This window comes from Leucopleurus acutus (genome assembly GCF_964270905.1).
Source record: "Leucopleurus acutus genome assembly, chromosome: 12".
Lineage (NCBI taxonomy): Eukaryota > Metazoa > Chordata > Mammalia > Artiodactyla > Delphinidae > Leucopleurus > Leucopleurus acutus.
In genome coordinates, this window is record NC_139154.1 from 82,096,883 (window position 1) to 82,123,384 (window position 26,502).

Below are 26,502 nucleotides of genomic sequence, written 5' to 3' on the forward strand. Positions count from 1 at the left end.
GTTAATTTCATCAAATAAAATGGCTAAAATAAACACATTTTGACACTTAAAGAAGTAGGCTACAAATATATGGAAAATGTGTTTATGTCGAACACCCATTGCTTGATGTCAGATAAATTAAATATTGATTCCGACAATAGCACACTACAATTTCAATGTATTCTATTTACCATCATGTTGTTTTAACAGCAAAAAGAAAGCCTAATTGACATCTTAGGAATCTAGAAATACTTGAGGAGATGAGGACTTGTGGAAAAACATTTCTAGACTCCTATACGTTACTTCTATATCTGGGTGGGGAAATAAAAATGGCTTATTTACTCCTTAAAGATTCTGAATTGGGAAACATGCACAAGTTTTCTGTTTTTTTTTCCACACCCCTCCTAATTCTTATGAAAAGAGGGACAATCTCTAGCTATAAAGGGATTATGTACAATTAGGGTACTGCCTACATGGGTGAGCCCCAATTTCTATCCATCTGACTCTCAGATCCTCTCACCATCCTGTGTTTAAGATGATCTCCCCACAGTAAGAACCAAACTTTGTATTAATAACCACATAACATGTATGACACAGATACTTGGTAAGTGCAATCATTGGTAATAAAACATGGGAGATTTATTCACAGAGCATGGATGTATAAACAAATAAGCAAATCTACATGGCCTCTAAACCAAACAATTTCAACAAAGAAATAATCTTTCATAAGAAAGTTTTAGTGTAAGTGAAGAATAGTTTGTCTATCCAGAAAAAAAAAACAAACAAAAAAACAGAATACAGGAAAAAGGAAAGCTCTCAGCACTAAATGTAGGCAACCCTCGATTTTTAACACTTCCACTTGTAACTACCATCTAGATACAAATTGGGCATTTGACCAGTGGTCACCAATAATGAGAATCTATAAATAGATCCACCCTTCTTCACATGGTAACCTTCTCATAATTATATCATTACCATACTCAAATATTTTCTCTTGAAGTCTTCTTTGGTTTCTTACACTTAGTCGCTGTTTATTTCTATTTTTGTACCAATCATACTGAAATTTTGGTTTTCATACAGGTCTTTCCTATTAGACTGTGAACTTCTTGATGTTTCCATTTTCCTGTGTATTCTATATGCCTAACACAGTTCCTGGCACACAGAAAATATATTATATTCTATAGATGAATGAAATGGGTAGTATATAGAACAGAGAAGAGAGAAACATTAGTTAGACAACTACCAATAATCCTTGAGTGAGTAGACAGAAGCATGGGTCTGGGCTGATAAAGAAAGGAATAAACAGACTCATTCGTTCCAAAAGAAAAAAACTGCAAGGATGTGTAAATCAGAAACATTTGATTTTTCTTTCTTGTAGCTCAAAATATCTTTTTATGCTAAAAGTTTAGTTAAGAGCTTCTATTTAAAAGGTCTAGAAGCACTGTCACTCCAGAAGCAATGACCACACCAAGTGCTCAGACCCTGGTTTCTAAATACCATTCCCCACAAAGAAACAATGGCTCTTTAAAGAAATAGTTGACTCCAAACCTGAAGCACAGAAAGAACAATTTGATCATGAGAACACTTGTGTCAGAAAGCAAGGAAATGCTCTAAGACCAGTAGGATCTATCAAAAGGAACAAGGACCAAGTTAAAGGGCTCCCACTGACCACATTTAGGACAAGTTGAGCGCTCAAATAAAAACAACCCCGAGTGTAACATATTGAACAAATACAAAATAATGAATCTATAGTGTTACTTGGGGGGAGGGGGATGAGGAAAAGGGTGTGGAGTGGGAGAGGGGAAAGGAAATCTCTTATTTATAGAAGAATGCCAGTAAATGTGAATGACTGAAATAGAAAATCACCATTTTGTAACCCCCAATGTAAAAATCAATTTAGGCAAAAATCATCAATATATGCTAAAGCTACTAGGTGAAAGGCTGTTCAGAAACAGAAAATTCACCTAGTGCTAAAGTATTACCTCACAGACTACTTTGCAAGGCAAAGGGGAAAATGTATCTCTAAAATGGAAAGATCTGGCTGTCACCACCTTAATTAACTAAGTCATCAAATTTGGCATCATTCAGAATAATAAGACAACTTGATATTATGTGATTCATGAAATAAACATCATCGCCTATGAAGCATTCTCACCAAAAATGTTTAACCCAATCTAATCAAGCCTCTAGACCAAGGGTTAAGCCTTTTGTCCTGTGGATTCCTTTGGCAGTCTGGTAAAGTCTACAGAACCCTTGCCAGAATAATGTTTATAATGCATAAAATACATAAGATTACAATGGACAATTATACTGAAATATAGCTGTCAAACTATCTTCTTAAATTTTAATACAGTAATATTTTTGCTTGATTATGCAAATTTATCCTAATTTCTAAGCAATAAATGAGCATAAATATTTTGAGATAAATTTAATATGATATGAAAACACCTGAAATTTCTCTTGGTGACAAAGTTACAGGTAGTGCTAATATCCCTGTGAAAGGTTTCTTACATTCACAATTAAAGGAAATGCTAAAATTCAGTTAAGGTATGGCTGCTCAATCATGGCACCACTGACATTGACATTCTGATCTAGATAATTCTTTCCTTGTACATTGTAGGATCCTTAGATGCATCCTTAGCCTCTATCCACTTGATGCCAATAGCAGCCTCGCACCCAGTTGTGATAACCAAAAATGTCTTCAGGCAAAGCCAAACATCCCTATGCGGGGGAAGAGAGGAGAGAGGACAAAAATCACCTCAGTTGAGAACCACTGAATTAAAATAAAGATGTAATTTTTTCCCCATCCAAAGTTCTGACTCCCTGTATTCTATTCACAGACCCTACAGCGTATGTGAACTGAGTTAAGTACCTTTGCTCTAGACCTACCTTCCAGTCTAAGAAAACAGAGGGGAGTAGGATAGTGAGATTTAAACCACAACATGGGGAAACAAATAAACTGAGAATATGAGACACTCTACAAGAAAACTGGCCTGGACACTTAGATGAATGTCATTTTTAAAAGCTGGGGAACTATTCTATATTAAAATAAATAAAGAGACAACAACTAAAGGCAATATACAAGCCTTGACGGGATGCTGGTTAAAAAAGAAAAAAAAATGCCTCTAATACACTCTTGGAACAATTGGGAAATTCTGAATATGGATTGGATGTTATATGAGATTTTGGAATTATTATTAATTTTCTTAAGTGGATTGATGGTATTGAGATTATGGGAAAATGTCCTTATACTCAGGACATGAACAATAAAGTATTCAGGAATGAAACATGATGCCACCTACAACTTACTTTCAAATGATTCAGCAAAAAATACACACAGATAAACAAATATGGCAAAATGTTAAAAATGGTTTATCTAAGTCAAGTACATATGACTAACATGTTCTATTCTTTCACTTTTCTGTATGTTTTGTAGTCTTCACAATAAAAAGTTGGGGGAAAGAAACTATATTTTTCAAACATTAAATAGATAAATAATGCAAAATATCAGAGAGAAGGAAAAACATTAAATTTGTAACTGTTAATCTGCCTGAAGATGGCATTCTTGTACAACTTCAAATATGGAGGAAAGAAAATCAATAAATTTCAATCAAGTTTTAATGCTGCAGAAGAATACTACCATATATAGAAACGAATTCCTTAGAAGCTGAATGAGAAGGCAGCTGAGATGGACAACCATTTACCACAGGCATTACCCAGATACTGTGTAAAAATCTCTTCCCTTGCTTCTACACTATAATATTAGCTGCTTACAGAGAACAATGATATTACAAAATCATTTACAGCCAACTCTGAACTATCTATGAAATTGCCTATTACAGGTAAAGTAATAGCAAAAGTCTTTTTCCCCCCTCTACCAAAGTGGTTAACAGAGATATACTAACTAATCATTTTACTTCCCTTCTATTCTTCAGAAGTGATACCCTACTTTATAATATACCCTACTTTATAAAACCTAAACTTGCCTGCCCTCTATCGGCCTTCTATCATACTGTGGTCCTCTAACTGGTCTCTGCTTTCAGTCTAGACCATTCTGCACATTGCTTTAGGATTAATCTTCTAGAATGTTTTCATTCTGTCATACTTCAGCTCAAAAAGCTTTGCTTTCGGTTGGAAAGTTATTCATTACTTTCCAAACAAGTGCCAAGTTTTACAAGCTGGTACTCAAGGATTTCTACAATCTGATGTTTACCTTCCTTTCTAGCCTGATTTCCTATTACCCATTGATAATCTCTATTCTGGATACGGTGGTCTAATTGTCCCTCTAATCCATCACACTATCAAGGCTTCCTTGTCTTTGTTAAGGCTGTGTCCTTCCTAGAATATTCATATCATCCTTCTACCTATCCAATGCCTCTTCTTCTGTCAAAGGTCATTTCAAATTTCATTTCTAGATAACATATATTAAGAAAACAAATATACAAACACTCTAAAATATGAACAAAAATAACCTCAGCGTTATTTTTAAGAGTGAAAAAGCTGAAACAAACTTCTAAATAAGAAGGAATCAGTTATTTAATAAACTATAGTATAGCCAATGGATTACACTGTCATTAAAAATAGGATTGCAGACTTCACATCCACTAGGATGGTTACTATCCAAAAAAACAAAACCAACCAACCAAACATCATCAACAACAACAAAAAGTGTTGACAAGGATGTGGAGGTACTAGAAGCCTTATGCACTGTTGGTGGGAAGTAAAATGGTGCAGCCATTTCAGAAAACAGCATGGCAATTCCTCAAAAAAGTAAAACTAGAACTACCATATGATGCAGCAATTCCACTTCTGTGTATATACCCAAAAGAACTGAAAGCAGGGTCTTGAGGAGTCATTTGTACATCCATGTAATAGTAACATTATTCATAATAGTCAAGAGGTAGAAGCAACCCAAGTGTTCACTAACGGATGAATGGATAAACAAATGTGGTATATATGCACAATGGAGTATTATATTCAGCCTTAAAAAACGAAGGAAATTCTGACATTTGCTATAGCATGGATGAACCTTGACGACGTTATGCTAAGTGAAATAAGCCAATCACAAAAAGACAAATACTGTATGATTCCACTTACATGAGGTACATAAGCAGTGAAATTCACTGAGACAGAAAGTAGAATGTGGTTGGCAGGGGCCAGGGAAGGGAAAACAGGGAGTTGTTTAATGGATTATAGTGTTTCAGTTTTGCAAGATGAAAAAGTTCTGGAGATTGGCTGCACAACAATGTGAATACACTTAACACTACTGAACTGCATACTTAAAAATGGTTAAGATGATAAACATTATGTTATACATATTTTTTACCACAATTAAAAATTTTTTGAAATACAATTGCAAAATATTTAATAACACAAAAATGTTTAACATATATTGTTAAGTGGAAACAGTTTTCAAAGTAGTATGCCAGTATGATCCCAATTTTCTAATTAAAAATAAGCATACATATTTCCAAAAAAAATTGCACGGACATATACCACAATATTAACAATGGTTACTGTCAAATGACAAAATTATAAGAAATTTTTATTTGTTTGTGCTTTTTTTGAATTTTCCAAATGTTTTCCTATGAAAACTTATTACTTTATATTTATTAGTCAGGGTTCTCCAGAGAAACAGACCCAATAGGATATTTATAAGAGAGTTATTCAAGGAATTGGCTCACCACCCAGTTGTGGAGGCCAAGAAGTTCTACAATCTGCCTTCTGCAAGCTGGAGAACCAGGAAAGCCAATGGTATAATTCAGTCTGAGGCCAAAGGCCTGAAATACAGGCGGCTGCTGCTATTAAGACCCGGAGTCCAAAGGCCTAGAACCAAGAGCTCTGATGTATGAGGGCCAGATAATTCGAATGTCCCAGCTCAAGAGGAGAGAACAAATTCACTCTTCCTTTGCTTTTTCTGTTTTATTCAGGTCTTCAAAGGATTAGATGATGATGATGCCTGCTCACACTGGCAAGGGCAGATCTCTTTACTCAGTCTACTGAATTAAATGCTAATTTCATCCAGAAACACCCTCAAAGACACACTTAGAAATAATGTTTTACCATCAATAGTGGGCATCCCTTAGTCTAGCCAAGTTGATACATAAGATTAACTATGACACTTTATTAATCAGGAACGATGCTATTACAAAAGTTCAGTTTCAGCCTTATACCTACCTCCACTATGAATCTTTCTAATGACTATAACCCTCAGAAAACTAGCTTTCCTTTGAAGTTGGAATACTTAACGATCTATATCAGCAATTTACAAACTTTTTTGATCCTGTATCCCAACAGTTAAAAAAATTTTAAGCAATCACCGTTTACAAATTATATAGGGTACAACTGTATTAATGCAGGTTATATAAAATTGTGCTAAATGGAACGTTTTTAAAGATAGAGAGAAAACACTTTTAAAAATAATCTAGTTTATTGATTAATGGCAAAAAGTACTTTTTACTCTATTTTTAATCAATAGCAATGTGATTGCACTATACCTCATTATTATTAAAAATCTTGATTTAAACTTTATGGAATGGTGATTTAAAGGTTTGGCTCTAAGTTCAATTTATTTTTATACCTGGCTTTTAATGCCTATTATAGAAAATTTAAAAAGATACTCACGAATATATGTAGAACCAAATGGAAGAAATCACTGATCACACTTCCTAAACTCTCTATTTTGAGATTTTTAAAACAGGGTAGAAAACTCCAGTCTGGGTTTTTAACGAGTTCAGCATTTAACAAAATAACATAATGATGGAATATTTCCAAACATCTGTTTTCAAAACAGATTTACCATAGCTTGAGTGTTTCTAGAAGATCAACTACTATTATACATTTTCTTATTCATTATTTAAAAATAAAAACAAACAAAAACACCCTGTGGAAACAGATTTAATGTGTGCGTCTGTCTGTGTTTTGTGTCTGTGTGTTTCACTATCTGTTTGGTTAAATATTACTGACAGTCACATGCCATTTCTGAAAAGATCAGCAAATTTGGAATGCTTTTTCTTATTTAAAAAAACACAAAACATACATAACATAGTCTTAAGTTTGACGGCTATTTTGAGTACTTTTATGTATGGAAGAGCTTGTACTAAGAATAGGAGAATCCAACTCTGTGCTTTGTTTATTTGTGGTTCCATTGTTAGTATTCATCCAAGATGTGACTTCTCCTCAGGAATCATTTTAGGTTAATTAAACATTTTATAAGAGTTGGTTTAGTTAAAACTAGATAGCATAATTTGTAAACCCAATTAACTATTCATGTAAGGCTATTACATGACAAGGATGAACTAAGTGAAGGATACCACTCTTAATCCCTTGAGCTTACTCACTTATCTGTAACTTGACTATCTGATAAACATACAGACGGATTGAAGATGCTGGTATCAATCCTCATAATAAATATTAGTACAGGTTCATTTCTTTTTTCTTTAGATAAAAAATGAATATTCCTTAAGCTGGGTGGAATCTTACAAAGGAGTTTAGACTTAATCCACAAGACTGTAGTGAGTCATTATAGACTTAAGACACGAGTGTTGAATAGATCACTCTAGGAGAGTATTAGTGAGGAGGGCCAAGTATAGAACCTAGGAGGACTCCAACATTTCTGAAGAAAGAAGTGAAAGAAAGATATAAAGAACAGCTTGTGATAAAGACAAGAAGGAATATCCAAGAAGGTGGGAGAAAAACCAGGGAAGAAAAATCAGCTCAGAATTGGCAAATAAAACACTAAGGCAAAAACCTCCTTTAGATTTGGAAATTAGGAAGTGACCACATCACATTGGGAAGCGATATCAAGTCCAATACAGGGGGTAGAAGCAGAATGCAGAGGTTAGAGTGAACTAGGTAAGGAAATTAATACACAATGGCTATTGTTTCAAGAGACTCAATTATGAGATTACAAAACAGAATATATAGTACAATCTCATTTTGGTATAAAAACTTTATATAGCTATATATAATGTATAAAAAAGTATATGACAAAATGTTAACGGTGGTTATATAATAGGCTTTTCCTGACCACAGTAGCTAAGCACATCCTTCCCTTACTCTATCCCCCATCCAACACACATATCCCTGTTATTCTCTACTAGTAGCATTATGGTTTGTGTACTTTATAGTACTTTCTCAAATTATAACTATTTATTTACCTGCTTATTTCCTGTCTCTCTCTCTACATCATAAAATTATATTTGTTTCATTCATCTTCCTATACCACACCCAGCACAGATGAATGTTGGATGAATGAATGAATAAATGAATGACTCTCATGGAAAAGGAGGTAAGCACACACAAGCCACTAACAATATCTCATATAAGTTCATGTGTATTCAAAACAATCTAAAAACCTAAGTCGAGAATACGCTACCTTGTTTGTATAACATTACCTAACTTTCTAATATTTGATTCTAGATTTCTACCTTTCCTGTAACACAGTATAATATATTGGTTAAGAAAACTAGCCATAAAGTGAGTTAGATCTCTGTCATTTAATAGTTGTGTGACCTCTGACAACTTTCTTACATTCCTCTCAGTTTCCTCGTTTATAAAATGGGACAGCAACAGTGTCTTCCTCATAGGAATGTTGTAACATTTAAATGAAATACAATTTACATAATCTATGTACTTGGCACATAGTAGACATTCAATAAATAATTGCAACTACTACTATTTACCATTATAAACATCTTAAGCCTTAACATTTGGACTGTGCCATACAAAGTTTTAAAATAAATTTAAACTTTAGGTTTCTAAGCCTCCTCTATTCGTGTCCCTTGCTTGAGTGCCCCTAGTTTGGGTTGGGCGGGGGGAAGCAAACCAATATGGGCAGATATAATTTACTGTCAGAAAAGTAGTCAAAGCATAGAACAGTGGTCCTCAAAGCCATGCCAGTAAAAGGAAAGAAAAAAGAGTAGTGGAAAATGATGATGAAGCTAGAATAAATAGTAGCCTAAAACAGAAGCAATTTTTGATAAAAACTGTGAGAGAGAAGAGGGATGATGAGGCAGAGAAGCTAGAAATAATGCTTTGGAAGACATTTGAATAAAGGTCAAAATTCAATCCATGGGAGTAGAGTGGATGATATAAATATTACAATCTCGGAGTTGGATGGGACTTTCAGAGATCATCTGGCTCAACTTTCTACCGAATATATGAATCCTTTCTACAAGGGGTCTTTCTACCTCCACTTGAAAACATACAGTAATAGAGAACTGACTACTTCAAAAGCAGATTATTACTACAAAACAACTATAATTGTTTTAGGAAAAAAATTATCTCTTGTAGTAAACAGAATTCTGCCTCCCTGAACTTTGCATCACCGTTCCTAGTTCAATTACATTAGAGAAATAATAGTGTAAATAATTCTAGTCGCAGGAAAGTAATATTACAAAGGAAGAAAGTGCAGAAAAAGAGGGCCAATGAGAGCTCAGAGCAAGGGGTGGGGCCAATACATGTAAGAGGTAAGGAAGAAAGCAATCAGAAAAACCATCCTATAGAAGCCAAGGGAGAAGTGTCCAGGAAGAAAGTGTGAAAAGTAGTGTCAACATGCTGCAGACAGAGAGGTCAAGAAGGTTATTAACTTCAGAAAGGATACTGGATTAGAACAGTCTTAGGACAGTGTTTGGGACAGACGCCATACCACAAGAGGTTAAGTAAGTGATGAAGTAACAAAAGCAACAATATCAACATATTTTTGGTGATGAAAAAAAAGCGATTAGAGTTGAGCAAGAATTATTTAGGCCATGGGAGGCTGGAGCGCATTTATAGGCAAACAGCAAGAAATCAACTGAAGGGTGAGATTAAAAGAAACAAGAAAAAGTGGTGGAGAAAGGAGATGAGAGAGAAAGAAGAGTTAGATACTCATGGGAATGGGATGGGGTGAAGAGGAGGAAGCAGAAAAAAAGATAAAGAATAATCATACCCAGAGACTATGAGGCACATTGGGCTATGCCCCACCTTGAGAAAAACAGGACTTTGTCAGGCAGCAGTAAGAAAATGAACAAGCTGATCCAGAAAAGTTGCCTTCCATCCTACTCTTCTGCCTAATGCCTTTATCCATGATGCGCAGGCAGATCAGCTGGGACTTGGGTGAACCTGGATTGCCTCACTCCTACCACTAGTTCTGAAAATTCTCTTAAGTCCTAAGATTAAGAGTGCAATGAAAATACGTTATCTATGAAATAAGGAAGGATGGCAGAGGAGAGGGAAGCAACAGAAAGACAATAAGATGAATTACATCATTACTAATATTTGACTAAACACTACACGGTTCATAATTGCTTGCTTTCATTCAGATTATTTTGTTGGTCTTCCTAACAACCTAGCAAGAAAAACATTTCTGAGTGAATCTGTGAATGAATGAATCACTGATCCCTATTATGTGGATAGAGAAACAGGTTCAAGAGTAACTTGGCTTCAAACCATTTAGCTACTTAGTTGTGAAGATGCGACTTGCATTCAGATCTTCTGATTCAAAATTCCATGTCTCTGTCACCAAACCACACTGCCTCTCCGGAGAGAGAAAAAAACCCCAAAAACCTATGTTTTTCACTACTGCCTCCCATCCATTTCAGGCACCCAGTGCTCTACTTTTCTGTCTTCTTTTTCTCCTTATCAGATCAATTACTGATCCAATAACAATTATTTAGAAGAACAAGTCCATCTTGTTGGGGGTTTTTTTAAGGTTTTTTTGATGTGGACCATTTCTTTTAAAGTCTTTATTGAATTTGTTACAATATTGCTTCTGTTCTGGTTTTTTGGCCGTGAGGCATGTGGGATCTTAGCTCCCCAACCAGGGATCGAACCTGCACCCCCTGTGTTGAAAGATGAAGTTTTAACCACTGAACTGCCAGGGAAGTCCTCTATGTCCATCTTGTATTAAAAATAAATGATAGCAATAATTAACATCTGATTGTGATCATTTTTTAAAGACTATTTTTTAGGGCAGTTTTAGGCTCAAATAATTTTATAAGACTGGGACTGCTAGAAAATTATTACTCAAGGAAAAAGACACGTTTCATCAGTATAATTTACTACTTTTGTTAACAAAAGGATAATTCCTGAGCTGCAATGAGGGACAAATACGCTACTATGGGCTATCAAGATGAGAAGACAAATACTTATTTATATGATAGCATTAATTTGTTAGTATTTCTTGAAAGCCCAAATCTTTAGGTTTAAATTTTAGCTTCAGTATTAAGATAACTGTGAGCAATAATGTATATGATATACAATTTTTTAACATTTTAAGTACTTTAAAAATTACGATTAAACTAGATTCTGTCAGATGATAAATCTTATATAGTAGAGAAGTTTATTATTTGTGTCTTAGCTGTATGAAAGAAGCTTAACTATACCATTTACCAGAAATTGGCTCTTAAAATTCCAAAAATGTTGTGGCAAGTGCTTTTTTTTTTTAACTTATATTTCCAACACATGTGCATGCTCACATACAGATGCACATACATTCAATAAGTAAAGGGAAAAATCACCTAAATAATCACATAAGAAAGATCTTTTTAAAGCCCTCAGGATGTGTACTAACACTATACATGTTTGTGATTTGTGAAAAATTGATCTAAATTCACCAAGTAAGCAAGATAACTTCATGATGAGTCTTCAGAATAGCTCTTAGAATTTAAAAATTTCCTATAAATAAAATGACTTACAGATCTCTTTGTTACTCACATCACTCTGTTATTGGTCAAGTCAGTCATACAATCAACTGGGTCATTCCATCATTGGATGACTTGATTTTTTTTTATATATATATATATAGCAGGTTCTTATTAGTCATCAATTTTATACACATCAGTGTATACATGTCAATCCCAACCTCCCAATTTATCACACCACCACCACCACCCGCTGCCACTTTCCCCGCTTGGTGTCCATACGTTTGTTCTCTACATCTGTGTCTCAATTTCTGTCCTGCAAACCAGTTCATCTGTACCATTTTTCTAGGTTCCACATATATGCGTTAATATACGATATTTGTTTTTCGTTTTCTGACTTACTTCACTCTGTATGACAGTCTCTAGATCCATCCAGTCTCAACAGATGACCCAATTTCATTCCTTTTTATGGCTGAGTAATATTCCATTCTATATATGGACCACATCTTCTTTATCCATTCATCTGTCAATGGGCATTTAGGTTTCTTCCATGACCTGGCTATTATAAATAGTGCTGCAATGAACATTGGGGTTCATGTGTCTTTTTGAATTATGGTTTTCTCTGGGTATATGGCCAGTAGTGGGATTGCTGAGTCATATGGTAATTCTATTTTTAGTTTTTTAAGGAACCGCCACACTGTTCTCCATAGTGACTGTATCAATTTACATTCCCACCAACAGTGCAAGAGGGTTCCCTTTTCTCCACACCCTCTCCAGCATTTGTTGTTTGTAGATTTTCTGATGATGCCCATTCTAACTGGTGTGAGGTGATACCTCATTGTAGTTTTGATTTGCATTTCTCTAATAATTAGTGATGTTGAGCAGCTTTTCATGTGCTTCTTGGCCATCTGTATGTCTTCTTTGGAGAAATGTCTATTTAGGTCTTCTGCCCATTTTTGGATTGGGTTGTTTGTTTTTTTAATATTGAGCTGCATGAGCTGTTTATATATTTTGGAGATTAATCCTTTGTCAGTTGCTTCATTTGCAAATATTTTCTCCCATTCTGAGGGTTGTCTTTTGATCTTGTTTATGGTTTCCTTTGCTGTGCAAAAGCTTTGAAGTTTCATTAGGTCCCATTTGTTTATTTTTGTTTTTATTTCCATTACTCTAGGAGGTGGATCAAAAAAGATCTTGCTGTGATTTATGTCAAGCAAGTGCTTCTTAAAATATGACATATTTGAGATATTTTAAATTACTATGATTAAAAAATAATCTCTACTAACTTCCATCACATCGATCTTCGGTTGGACATTACAGTGTGGTGTTTTTTTTCTTGCATATATCAGTATTTCTAAATTGGGGGAAATCAAGTTGAAGTTAAAGGAACAGAAAATAAGAACAAAGTTGTGCTAATCTAATTTGCTTTTTCCTTACATTCCCATTTGACATGTATGAGACCCTGGGCCTTGTAGGAAACTCTGAATACAGGTGTTTCCTGAAGTTCCTTATTTACTTTGATTTAGTGACAAGAAGGAACAGTAAGAGAGAAATTTGGCCAGAAGGATAAAAAGTATAAATATTTGTAATATTAAATTTACGTATTTTTAAATGGCTATAAGTACTATTTCACGTGTGACATTCTTATCAGGAATAAAATCACAAATATCCTCAAAAAACAACATAAATATATTTTTTAAATCTAGATGTTATTAAAATTAAAAACAATGTCTTTTTTCCCCAGCACTCATCAGAGACTTAATACACTAAAATAACATACTATAGCAACCGTTGAAATTAATGAAGGGTTCACAGGCCTGGAACTGAATGATAAAACTGTGTTGTGAAAAAAATCTGTCTCTAGCATGTAAAAAATTGAATGAAATCAAAATATAACTTGGATGCTTTATTATACTCCGTTAGGGCATTGATATTACTGTATTACTAGCGAAATTTTTGTCAAAGTAAATCAGATGAGAACACTGGTATTCTGTTCTTGGTGTCTTGACCAAAGATTAACAAATAAATCCTAAAATTGCTCAAAGTTATTGGAGAGTACAAATGTCTTAAATATGCAAACCAGTAGATACTTATTAACATTTCTACAAAAAGAGTAAATTTAAAAGAAAATCTGTATAATCGACCCTACCTTGAAAATAGTTGCTAAGAGAAAATTATATATTAATGTTTTCCTAAGAAAGACAAAAATGACACTAGGATTTATCCACTGTTTTGGGTTATCCCTGCCTTGCTTCTTTCTAGAGTAAAAACAATCTAGTGTTAAGTCTATCTTTGTAAATAAAATACATTTTGTATCTAGATCCTTGAAGAGAACGGTCTTCAAATAATCTAAACAAGTATGTACTCTATAAATGTTAAGTAATAATAAAGATGATGCATTCAAGAAATTGTTTTTAGAGAAAATAAAGCAAAATAGCTAGAAACTCACCTGCAGTGAGTCAGTAAGTGGTTCAAGAATGAAAATATTAAATGTTAGTTTGAGGTATAAAGTAAATAACTATAAAGTTTATTAGTACTATAACCCCAAACCAACAATAAATTAGCATTTTAATTAATTACTGCTTGATTACCTCTATACCTCCTCTCCCCACTGTTTAGGTCTCTTAGCCCAGTTCTGCCTCACAAGCTTCTCCACTTAGCTTGGATCTCATGGTCAATTACTTCAACAGTCTCCCTTGGATGTTCAATTCTCCCTTCCCTCATCCATCTTCAATACAATCTGTCTTTGCTTTGTTCCTGGCTGCAGAACACTGCCAGAGAAAATTTATGTAAAACAAGCAGATTATACATTTATGAGTTCCAATCTCAGATGAGGCTCTGCTTAGCAGTCCTTTCACTTATTTATCCTCAAGCACTTCTCTTTCCCAATCCCCACAGTATTCATAACAAATTTTCATTACTCTCATGTCCCCTAGCTTACCTCCATCAATCTCACGTTCAAAAAGTAAATGTCTACCACATAGCAATAAAAAAAAGTCCTCAGATATGACTTCTTCCATCCATATCCAAACGTACCTAATTCTCACCTATACACAACTCCTAACTTTCTGAGGTACAGTATAGGTGTCTACTCTTTTCCAGAGTTAATCCCCCAACCTGCTGTTCTTGATCTCATCTTTCTGCACTTCATCTGAGACCTTGTCCTATTAATTATTCCCTGACTCTCCTGACTCTCCTATTGTCAATCTCATCAATCCATCAAAAAAAATGTTCAAGTACTAAATTAGAGTTCTTTCCTTCAACTCTATCTATTCAAGCTACTTCTTCTTGCCTCCCCTTCACTGGCAAACCTCTATTTTCTCTCTGGTCTACCTCCTTAGTTATCCATCTTCCATCTTCACCACTCACTTGGCTCTGGAAAAGGTGAGGAATGACCTGATTTCTAAATTCAATTGCTTATATTCAGTCTTCATCTAACCTGACCTCACTGCTCTCAAAATTCAATGAAGGTAATAAATGTAGATGGAATGAAAGAATTAGAAAAATCACCCTTTGTAACCCTCCAATGCAATGACTGATTCAAACAAGGATCATTAATGGATGCTAAAACCGTTAGTTTAAAAGATTGTTAGGAACAGGATATTTACATGGCAATGAAGTATCACGCTATCAATTATGTATTAAATAGTAGAGATCTGTCAGTTCTCACCTTTACCAAGTGATCAAGCTGGAATCACCAACAGGGGACAGCCTGACATTATGTGTCTCCTGATGTGATAAAGTGGTGGGTATATACATCATCTTTGTGGTATTCTTGCCAGAAATATTCTACCAGAATCGAATCATAAAGAAACAGACTAATTCAGAATATGGAAGATACCTGAGGACAAATGCCTCTACTTTTCAAAAGATAAATCCAAGAAGAAAGGGAGACAGTGGGACTAGTCCAGATTGGGAGAGACTAAAGAGACATACAAGCCAAATGCAATGTATGAATCTTGACTGAATCTTGCATTAAAGGGAGAAAAAAAGCTATAATTTTGGGACAAATGGGAAAATTTAAGTATGGACTATATGTTGAATAATGTTATTGAGTAATTGTTGACATTCTTAGGTATCATAATGGTATTGTGGTTACGTGAGAGAATGTCCCTGTAACTGGGAGATGCATGCTTAAGTATTAGGAATGAAGCATCATAATACCTACATCCTGTTTTCAGGTTTGGCAAAGGGGTGTGTGTGGTGTGTGTGTGTGTGTGTGTGTGTGTGTGTGTGTGTGTGTATGGTGTGTGTGTGTTCGTTCTACTATTCTTTTGACTTTTCTGTGGGTTTAAAATTTTTCAATAATAATAATAATGCACAAATGAAGGCTTACTAAGAACTGAACGTAAGTAGAAATGAGTCAGATAGATGAAGGGGAGAAAGGGTGTGATAAGGAGAACCCTTCAGGAATAGTGAACAGTAGTGCAAAGGCTTGGAGGGAAGAGAGAGCTTATTGCCAGAAACCACAATTAATTCAATCTGTCTATTTTAGGGGAACAGGGAGTTGTGGAGAGTCATTAGGCTAGAGAGATAAGTTGGGAAAAGAACTTAAAGGAATTTATAAATCTGTTAAAGGAATACGGAATGTGGGTTTCATCATGAGGAAAGTCACAGAAATAATTTAAGCTGAGGAATGATATAATCAAATTTGTCCTTAAGAAAAATCACTGATTATAGTACTGAAAACAGATTGGAGAAGACTAATACTAGAAGAGACCAAACAGGAAACTTGTAGGTGAGAGATGACAGTAGCCTGAACTCAGACAATGGTAGAGGAGATGGAGAAAACTGGATAGATTCAAGATATACTCTTTTCAGTATTCCATACCCAAATTTGTAACTGCCTACTGGGCATCTTCACCTACAAGTCTCAGAGATACCTAAAATTCAATATATCCAAAACTTAAATTCATTATCTACCATCTTTATCCACCCTCTCCTACCTGCCAAAAACGTTATTCCTTCTCTAGCTCAGTTAACAACACCATCTATGTAGTTTACCAAGCTAGAAACACTAGAGCCAACTTAACTCCCTGACCTCTCCACATTCTTCAAAGTCTATACCAACTTGAACTGTCCTATGGATTCTACCTTTAAAATTCATCACAAATCCATCCCTTGCTCTCCATCCCAACTGACACTGCTATAGTTTAGGATTTTACTTAGCCAAATTGAAAAACAAAACAAAATAAAAACAAAACAAAACAAACAAGGGCACAAACTTTCTTGACATAACAATTATGATTTCAAAATTTTACTTTATTCACTCCTCATGAGAAAAACATCATAAAATATGATGAATTACCACAATATTCATATACAACCCTTAAAATATGAAGAAAGGCATGAATAGTAAATGAAGACAGAAGGAATTATTCCCAGCAAGGTAACTGATGCAGATAACTATAGCTTACTCTTGATAAGGCTAAAACTTTTTGTATAAGGCACTTTTGAAATTTTTAATTCTTAAATTATACATTTTTATGACTTTTCAAAGAGCATATTTTGAAAACAAGGTAACCTATTCTTTATAACTTAATTTCACCATTTTAATAATCAGTTTTTTTGTTTTGTTTTGTTTTTTGCGATACGCGGGCCTCTCACTGTTGTGGCTTCTCCCGTTGCGGAGCACAGGCTCCGGACGCGCAGGCTCAGCGGCCATGGCTCACAGGCCCAGCCGCTCCGCGGCATGTGGGATCTTCCCAGACCAGGGCACGAACCCGTGTCCCCTGTATCGGCAGGCGGACTCTCAACCACTGTGCCACCAGGGAAGCCCAATAATCAGTTTTATACTGTGTTGTAATAGTGATACCCTCAGGTGCTACTGAAGGAAGTCAGTCTGCCCCTAGTTGGAAGAGCTCCAGATTATGGCGATAATACTAGTTCTTTTACTAGTTTGTTAGCAATATATTCTTAGAACTTCTCTCTTCTCCCTAGAGAGGTTGACAGCAGTTACTATTCTCTGCCTAGCTTTCTATATTCCTGCTTTGGCACCATCTAATTTGATTCTTGTGAAACAAGTAACTCTTTTTTTATTAACTGAGGTATAATTGACATATAACATTATATTAGTTTCAGGTACATTAACTAACTCATATAGTATTTTACAGTTGACATAGCATCTTAACACACATTACCTCATTTAATTCTCACAATAAGTTTATAATGCAGGAATTATCACTATTCCTACTTTATAGATGAGAAAACTGAGGCTCAGAAAGATTGAGTAATTTATCTAAAGTCATAAGGCTGGTAAATAGCAAAAGTGATTCCAACTTTTCAATCTTTTCTTCTTCTTTCACCAAATTAAGCTTGTTATAAAGAAATTAGAGTCAAAAGGGGCCCATAAGAAAAAAAAAAAGATGAGATTCATGTACAAGCTTTGAATTTTTCTTCATCACAACATACACAATTAATTAAAACACTTTAGCTTACTTTATCTCCTTTCTTCGCAGTTGAAGCTACCAGGAAAAGAAATCTAGATAGAGAAAATACTATTTATCTATTTCCAATTTCAAAAACCTATGCACCAGTAACAAACAATTCAAAACATAATAGTTCAAATCTGCAGTAAAGTAAGGCTGCCATTTTCAGGAAAAAATTTTTTTACTTCAGATTTGAAGACAACTAAACAGACTAAAGAATATCTGCATTATGTCACAGATTTCCTTTTAATTTTCCCTCAACCGCCTCCCCCTGCAAAGAGAGAGAATTGCTAGAGGACCTAAAGTTTTATGTAACCCACCAAACAATGCCCACTGAAAATATTTTCCAATCTGGTGGGAGTCAAGTACATTTGCTCAGGCCCTTACCAGAATAACACAAACTACAGGATTAGAACATTACTGATATGTAGGGTCAGATAATTCTTTGTTGTGTGTGGGGGGTAGGATGGAGTAGGACATGTCCTGTGCATCCTAGGATATTTAGCAATAGCACCGCACCCTCAGTTGTGACAATAAAAAATGTCTTCGGACACTGCCAAACGTTCCTTAGAGGGCAAAACTGCCCTTATTTTAGTACCATTGGTTTAGATGTTAGGGTCCTGGGTCTTTGAAAAAGGAGGTCTCCAACCAGCCCTGTATAATTTTTAAAAATTAATTTTGTTTTTAAAATTTGGATTTTTAAAAATAAGATGGTAATAGTACAAGAAGATAGCTAAATAATATATATGCCATCCTCCTTTAGGTTAAAGCATTTTAGAGGATTTTGTAACATGAATCGCATCTACTGTCACCTCTTCCCCTCCATCCCAAAGTTGGGGAATGTCCAGTTCTCTCCCTACTCTGCTAGTAAAATGTCAAATACTTACATACATATATACATACATACTTATATATACATAGGATCTAAACAGTTCTAACTTGCAAATCCCCATTTCTTGCCGTACATTGTCTCATTGTGGTTCTTGAGCCATAAATTCTAGAGATTCAACCTTCCACTCTTCAGATTTCCTCATCTGGTTTCTGCCATTTATTTGCGAAGCAAGCAGGAAGTAAGCTGATGACCTTTAAGATCTTTTCCAGCCCTAATATCCAATGGCAAAAATACTCCTTCAACTTTTACTTACTGACTTCCAGCTGACTAAACCACCTCCTGAGATCACTTAAGTCATTAATCCTAACTTTTTTCTTTCTCCACTCTTTATAGCAATCCATGAGGAATACAACCAAACCGTATATCAACTGTTTAAAACATCACTTATTAATACCAGTGATCAGTTGATTATTTCCTGTCCAGAACTATTTTAAACATGGAAATTAATCTTAAAAGAAAAATTTTTCAGGGAGCTGATACTATTTATGAGTGAACCACAATTCACTCATTGAGATGGAAAGTATATTAGTGGTTGCCTAGGTCTGGGGCTGGGGTGGGGAGTAAGGGGAGTTTCTTTTTGGGGTGATGAAAATATTCTAAAATTAGATTATGGTGATGGTTACACAATTATGTAAATATACTAAATATGGATGAATTTAACACTTTAAATAAGTGTACTTTTACTCAATAAAGTATGTAAAAAGCTAAAAGCAGGAAAAGAATTTTAATCAACTTTTACTGATAGGAAAGGAATGTGATTAAGAGCAAATTCTGCAGTTTGCCATTTCAAGAGTTATGTAAGATTTGATTTTAATTCTGACATAAAAACTTAATACCTATTCAGAAATAAACCTTAACTTTTCCAGAAAACAAACATATGCAAATTTAATCATCTTTTCTTAGTAAACTTTGGATAATTTAAAAGCAACGGAAAACACTTCAGAAAGCCCAGTGTTAGAGTAACAATACCTCTCCAAGACCAAAATATATTAATATCATCAACAACAAGAAAATGTGAACAGCCTTTATAGTTTGGAATGCATTCTTTATAAAGAAAACCATAAAACATTTATTTCTTTTAAAAGTGACCCTCAGATTGTAATGTCTGTCCTGATAGTGCAATAATTCTGAAATTAACAAGCATAATTTTAAAACAGCCAAATCACAATAAAATCTCAAACATCTAATCCCTCAAACCACAACTATCAGTCGCCCAAAATTTGCACGCATTGATCATTTTTACCAAAACCTATCATTAGCAATGATGACCACTATGAACAATCAAGTAATACCTATTTCTAGGAAATCAGACTCTGACTGCAATACAAATACAGTCAAACAAACAAATCCCATCATTCCATCTGTTCTATCATAACTGCTTAGAAGTCATTAAGGCTCTGAAGGTACTTTTCCAACTAGAACACTTCATCAGATATAAAAGTCAACCTGACTGTCCATCAAAATCTGCAGTTTAAGTTACCACAATAACACATATCTCAGTATACTATCATGACATCACTTGCCTTGTAAGCGTTTACTCTTAAGATTGCCCTGGGGTTTGACAAATCAGATATAGAACCAATTAAAAGCAAAACACAAAAACATTCCAATTTAATTCTTCGAAAGTAAGGAGAGCCCCAATAAAGACCAAAATAAAGCTGGTGAAAGGGGAACTTTAAAAAAAAATTGCAACCCGGGTCAACCAAAATTCTAAAAATACCATCCCGAACTCAGTACACGGACAGACCAAGTGTTAATTATAATGGGCAGGCAAAAGTTCCCTTGTCAACGACAGGAGGGCAGGGAAGGCCTGCCTTTGTACCAATGCAGAGATGGAAAGACACATAACTGAAGAAAAATTAATTATTGAACAAATGCTTGCGAGCTAAATTGCCAAACTGCAAAACACCGAGTTATTTTCTGGGTTGGCTTTCGGCAGGGGGAAAAAAATGACTTTTTTAATTTAAATTATTCCAGTAGGATCAAAAAGGGGTAAGGGCCCGGCTAGAAAAAGAAAGGGAAAGTTTGGGGGCAGCGTCTAAGGCGGGTGGTGGCGGTTCCACAGCCCGGATCCCCGAGGGGAGAGAGGGGCGAGAACGGCGTAGCGGCCGCGGGCTGGAAGCGAGGAGCACAGCTGCCGGCCCCGATCCCGGAGGGAGAGTAAGAAGGAAGAGGAGGTGGTGGTGGCCGGGAGGAATGGAAGCTTCGGCGCTGGTCAGTTGTGACCGAAACTCTGCCGGCTCCGGCAGGGGAGGAGACAGAGGGGGTGGGGTCTCGGTCCTCCCTCTACAGGAGGTCGGGGTGAGGGTGGGCCGCGAAGCGCTGGGGGCCGCGTGCGGCCGGCCCGACACCTACCTGCGGGTCCCGGGCAGCAGCCCCAGAACGAGGCCTAGTGCATCGCCGCCGCCTCCAACCCTCCACGTCGCACCGAGGCTGCTGCTCCGCGGCCGCCGCCGCCCGGAGCCCGGCTGGGCCCGAGCCCGGCTTCCCGCCCCCGCCCCGCGCCGGCTGGCTAGTCGGCTGGGGGAGCACAGGGCCGCCCTCTCGAGCCCAGCTCCGCTCGGGGGTGAGAGGCGGCAGCGGCAGCTCCCTCACGTCTCTCCCGGGTGTCCTGTCAGCCAGCAGTTTCCCCCGGGTCCGCAGCGCCGCCTCCGCCGCTCCTGCCACCGCCTCTCCCACATCCCCGGCCTCCAGAGGAGCCGCCGCCGCCGCCGCCGCGCCGCGACCACTACTCTAGCGCTTCTGCTCCCTGCTCCACTGGTTCCCCTCACTCCGCCCGCCTGCCTCGGCCCGGCTAGGTCCGGGGAGACAGTGTCCGAGGCCGCAGTGAGGCCGCCGCAGCCCCCAGCCCACAATCCACCGCGCGGCTCCGCCGGGGCGGGAGGCCGCGGCCCGGACCGGGGGTAGCTCTCGCCGCCTCAGGAGAAGGCCGGGGCCGGCGCTGGCGCCGCCGGCGTTCCCCCGGAGCGGGGAATACCCCGCGCGGCTGCTCGGCGCCTCCTCTAATCTATTCTAATAGTCCTCCAGGCAAAGAGAGAAACCCACGCTGAACTCGACTTTTCCCCACGACCCTTCCCCCACCCCGAGGTGCTCTCGGCGGCAGCCAGGTGCCGTCTGCCGCCTTCCGAGGGACGGTCCGCGAACCCTCAGGGTGGCCTTCGCCCACCCCCCAGACCAACTGACTCCAAGCATTTCTCAACCACCCAGCGCCTATTAAGAAGATACTTCCACAACATTCCACCTCTCCTTTCACCCCCTTCAAAGTGAAGGCTGCTCAGAATTTCCCAGTTAAGCGTCCTTTTAAAGGTTTAAGGTGACCCCTCCCCAACAATCCACTGGACTCTGGAAACTGCATTGTCTCTCTCTCGAGGCCTTCCCTCACCAAGTTCTTCTAAGTTTTCCCCTAGTTCCAGGCCTTCCTTCCAGGCACCTATCAAACTTCTCTGGCACTGAAATCAGTTATTCCTGATATTTGACTGAGATGCTTGAAGTGTGTGTATATTATTAATACCTCCTCCCTGTGATTCTCAACGGTAATCCAATTTAGCCGGGTTTCAGAGGGCTGGTGATCTTAATCCAATAAAATACAATCCACAAGAAAGGGGATGTCTTAGGATATTTTTTAAAAGAGAGGAAAGGGCCATTTGAGTGCTTACGTCTTAATTTTAGGAAGATTTCTTTCAATTTTGAAATTATTTCTTTGCCTAAAAATATCAAAGTTTCAGGCATTTATAAGACACTTAAATCAAAAGTGAAAATATAAGTCTTACCTTTGGGGATTGAAAAAAAATGATTCAAATTTCACTTCTAAGAAGTCACTTTGAAAACTGCAAACATAACTCTTTGTGAAATAATAATTTACACACTAAGGAGCTAAAGTTGGGGGGAAGGGAAGGACAAAAGAGAAGGAAGCAACAAAAATAGCTGAGAGGAAATTCTTACAGTATGTTTTTCAAATTCAATTCTCTACAGTTTTGTAATAAGGAGAATGAGAATATCAATCTCCAATATGAACTAAATTTAACTTTAAAATAAGAAATCCTCCTAAATCCCCAATCTCATATAAAACCAGATGAGTTTACATTATGAACATATCAAGGAAAGACTCACCAAATTTCATCAAAGGCCAGAAAGGAGAATAATTCACTTTAAATCTGGAATCAGTTCACAGATTATACTAAGAAATATAGCAGGTTCCTATATTTTGGAACATCAGGAAATCAACAATAGTTCAAAAGCTGCCTTAAACCTGGCAGTTTGGCCTTTTAAAAAATATTTGCATTTATATTATACCCCACCTTGTTTCAAAAAGATTCCAAGTTGCTGTAGTTGGCACTTGGGTTAGACAATAGCCACGAAGTATCTCCCAGACACTAGAAGAAGACACACTGGTTTGCTTTCCTCATCCACCTGTAGATAACATGCCATAGGAAGAAAATACACACTGAGTATTGCACTTAGTTTTTTCAGGGATCCAGCATGATTTTATTTTTACTTTTCCACAGAACAGTTCATAATCATGAATCTAAATGTAAATGTAAATGGTAATGATCAGGTTTGCCAAAAATAAAACAAAACAAAAAACTGTTAACTGGACAAGTAATTTAATTTAGAAGTAGCTAAATTTCAAATTAATTAATATGTTCACTTGTTATCCCTTGAATCATTTCAGTATTAAAAAGAAAAGCCAATGGTGGTGTGATGAATTGGGCGATTGGGATTGACATGTATACACTGATGTGTATAAAATTGATAACTAATAAGAACCTGCTGTATAAAAAATAAAGTTAAAAAAAATGATGGAATACTGAAAACGTATATTACTCCCAACAATTACTGACTATATTATTATCACGTGAAATATTATAACATTTCTAGTGTTAGAAGATGTTTGCATCTTCTAAATCAGCTGCCTGATTACTTTGGAAACAATTATTTAACTCTGTTAGATTGCCCTGTTACATTTCTCTTTGACACTGATATTCCACATTTTCATTTGATTACCATAATAGCAACTACCATTTACTAATAATATACTGTGCTCCAAGATAGGGAAAACCAAGGTAGCATGGTGTATTAGTTTTCTATTGCTATGTACAAATTATCAAAACTTAGTAGTTTAAAATAACACATATTTATGATGTTATAATTTTGTGAGTCAGGAGTCTTGGCACAGTTTAGCTTGGTCTTCTGCTCAGGATCTCATCAGGCTGCAATCAATACATCAGTTATGCTGTGTTCTCATTTGGAGGCTTGACTGGGGAAGAATTTGCTTCCAGAGTCATTCATGTTGTTAGCAGAATTCCCTTTCTTGTGATTGTAGGACTGAGAACCCTAGCTTCTTGCTGTCTGGGGGCTGCCCTCAGCTCCTAGAGGCCTCCTGCAGTTCCTTGCCATATAGGTTTTCTCACTATGGCTGCTTATTTCATCAAACCAGCAAGGCGTGTCTCTAAACTCTCTAAAGTGAGTCATCTAGCAATACAGAATGATATTCTATCTTCACCATGTTCTATGGTTTAGAAGCAAGTCACAAATTTTACTCACACTTAAGAAGGAATTACACAAAGTTTTGAACACCAGGAAGTGGGAATCATGGGGGCTACCCTAGAGTCTGTCTACCACCTGCAATGATTAATTCCACAGGCTTTGGAATTCAGCTAATTTTGGGTTTTTCAACCTGCTTTGACACTTTAACTCTGTGATTTTGATCCCAATTTCTAATCCTTTGTTTCTTTATCTGTCAAATAGGAGTAATATCCCCTTCACAGTTTATTTTTCTCCAATGTAAAGTGAGGGTAATGATAAAGTTGTTGTAAGGATTAAATGAGCATTTTAGCACAGTAACTGATAACATGAGAGGCTCAATAAACACTTGTTAGTTTTCTTCCTTTTCCCTCCTCTCTTTTTTTGTTTTGTTTTGTTTTGTTTTGTTTGCAGTACGAAGGCCTCTCACTGTTGTGGCCTCTCCTGTTGCGGAGCACAGGCTCCGGACGCACAGGCTCAGCGGCCGTGGCTTACGGGCCCAGCCACTCCGAGGCATGTGGGATCTTCCCGGACCGGGGCACGAACCCGTGTCCCCTGCATCGGCAGGCGGACTCTCAACCACTGCGCCACCAGGGAAGCCCCCTCCTCTCTTTTTTATTTTGATCTTGGTCTCCTAGAAGTCCCCACTGTCATTTCTACTTTCAATGGCTACTTTGGTAGCCTGTGTGCAGAGTACGCATATGTGTGTACCTGTGTCTAGGGCCATGCAAACCCAACTCTACTATCAATACCTTTAAAAATAGGACTGTATTGCAAATGTTATCTCTAACTTCAACTAGGAAAATTAAAAACTGATAAACCCATAACATTAGAAGGATAATTATTAAACATAGAGGCTTTGAGAGTTTAGAGAAGTTTGTTGGGATTGACATTTTTTCCTCCCTCAGAATCATGTTTAATATGCATATGGTACAAAAGACATGTTATTGCATAGTAGTCTTCATGGACTCTGGGTTTGCATCCTAGACCTGCCACTTTCTAGCTGAGTAACCTCAGGCATGTTCAGCTCTCTAAAGCTCAGTTCCTTGTAGGAATAATGATAGCACCCACTTCACAGACCTTCTATAAGGATTACATTTAAAGTATACTTAAATAGCATCACTTACTGCCTAGCTCATAGTCAGTACTTTAAAATGTTAGATATCATACTCATTATTATAATCTTTACTATCTCATTATTATTAGGAAAGCTGTGTTAATGAAAAGTACAGAACAGGAAGCAGCAAGACATGGCTATGAATGAGGTGGGTGAAGTGAGGCATGAGAAGTCACAAAATCTCAAAAGTTCTCATAAACCAAAGGGCTGCAAGTAAGATAAATGGTCAGAAGTATGAAAATTTGCAAGTCAGAAGTTGGACAAGTAGGAACTAGGGGCCAAGGTAAAATTGTGAATTCTCAACCAAACTGTGAGTAATGCAACCTAAGACATCAGCAAGAGAAGGTCACATAAAACAGGTAATTCCTACCTCAGACATGAAGTCTTTTATATAGTTCCTCCTGGAGCAGGAGTCAACCATATAGCATATCTAGTTGCATTTGGAACAGGAAACACTGAGTCCTGTTACTATTGGAAAATAGTGAATAAATTGTTGAATAGATTAGGAGAGTATAGCAATCAGAAATATGGGCATATCCTGACAAATGTAAAATTATTTTCAAATTGGACCATTTCCCTAGAGAAGTAGTTATACCATTTAATCGGTCCCATTATCATATTTTTTCTTATGTCGCTTTTTACAGTATTGGTTCTTTTATCTATGGAGGCTTTGTCTAACAAACTAAGTTATAAGTATTTCCAGGACAGGGTTTTCTGTTGTTGCTGCTATTGTACTTTTTAAAATGTCCTACAGAATCTGGAACAATGTACTACATAGTAGACTTTCAATAAATGCTTGTTGAATTAAAAAATAAATATGAATTACTCCCACTTAGTAAATGGTATTTGGTATAATGAATAGTAATAATTCATGAAATTAATGGATGACCTTGAAATCATACTTGACTCTTTCATATTCCACATCTACCATGTCAGAAAATC

The 26,502-nt window shown here is 36.8% G+C and overlaps 1 protein-coding gene across 3 annotated transcripts in view; it reads right to left on the reverse strand.

The window, feature by feature from the left end:
- Positions 1-21,969, reverse strand: part of VPS54 (VPS54 subunit of GARP complex) — a 93,207-nt gene extending 71,238 nt beyond the window's left edge. For 2 of the 3 annotated variants that reach the window (XM_082851340.1, XM_082851338.1), the window contains exon 1: positions 21,276-21,969. The gene's annotated coding sequence lies outside the window, so the exon portion shown is untranslated. Of the gene's footprint in view, positions 1-12,005; positions 12,096-21,275 lie in introns of those variants that run through there. The other variant, XM_082851339.1, reaches the window with a different exon arrangement.
- Between the last annotated feature and the right edge of the window lie 4,533 nt (positions 21,970-26,502).